We start from the raw sequence: 382 nt of genomic DNA on the forward strand, positions 1-382 counted from the left end.
AATGAGGCCGCCAGCCGAAGAGGTCAAGCTGTCAGAGCGCACTAGAGTTCACATCCTCTCATTAGATCGCAATACTTTCAACGTCCCTGTGTGGAAAAGGAATCGCTGACTCATGGAAATAGTGCCCCCGATGAAGGTTTATTGGAATCGTGTCGGTCGAATGTGTGCGTTCGCCTGTGTAATTGATCAGTTTACAACATGTGCTGAAGACATAAAGATTCTCAGCTGCTGAGGCGTGATGAGGCTCTCCAGGCACCCGTCAAGTGAAACTAGTCCTTACATTCTTTCAGAAAATGCAACATTGATCTCCTCAAATATCGACTTCGGCGAAAAACGGACAAAGGACAAAAGTCGCCAAACAAGCTTTAAACGTTATTTATTG

At 45.5% G+C, this 382-nt stretch overlaps 1 protein-coding gene across 1 annotated transcript in view; it reads right to left on the reverse strand.

Annotated features, from left to right (window-relative positions):
• Positions 1–359: 359 nt before the first annotated feature.
• The window catches only part of mstnb (myostatin b), a 22942-nt gene continuing 22919 nt past the window's right edge, over positions 360–382 (reverse strand). The window contains exon 3 of the mRNA XM_061918571.1: positions 360–382. This exon is cut by the window's right edge and continues 1116 nt beyond it. The gene's annotated coding sequence lies outside the window, so the exon portion shown is untranslated.

This window comes from Nerophis ophidion, linkage group LG13 (genome assembly GCF_033978795.1).
Source record: "Nerophis ophidion isolate RoL-2023_Sa linkage group LG13, RoL_Noph_v1.0, whole genome shotgun sequence".
Lineage (NCBI taxonomy): Eukaryota > Metazoa > Chordata > Actinopteri > Syngnathiformes > Syngnathidae > Nerophis > Nerophis ophidion.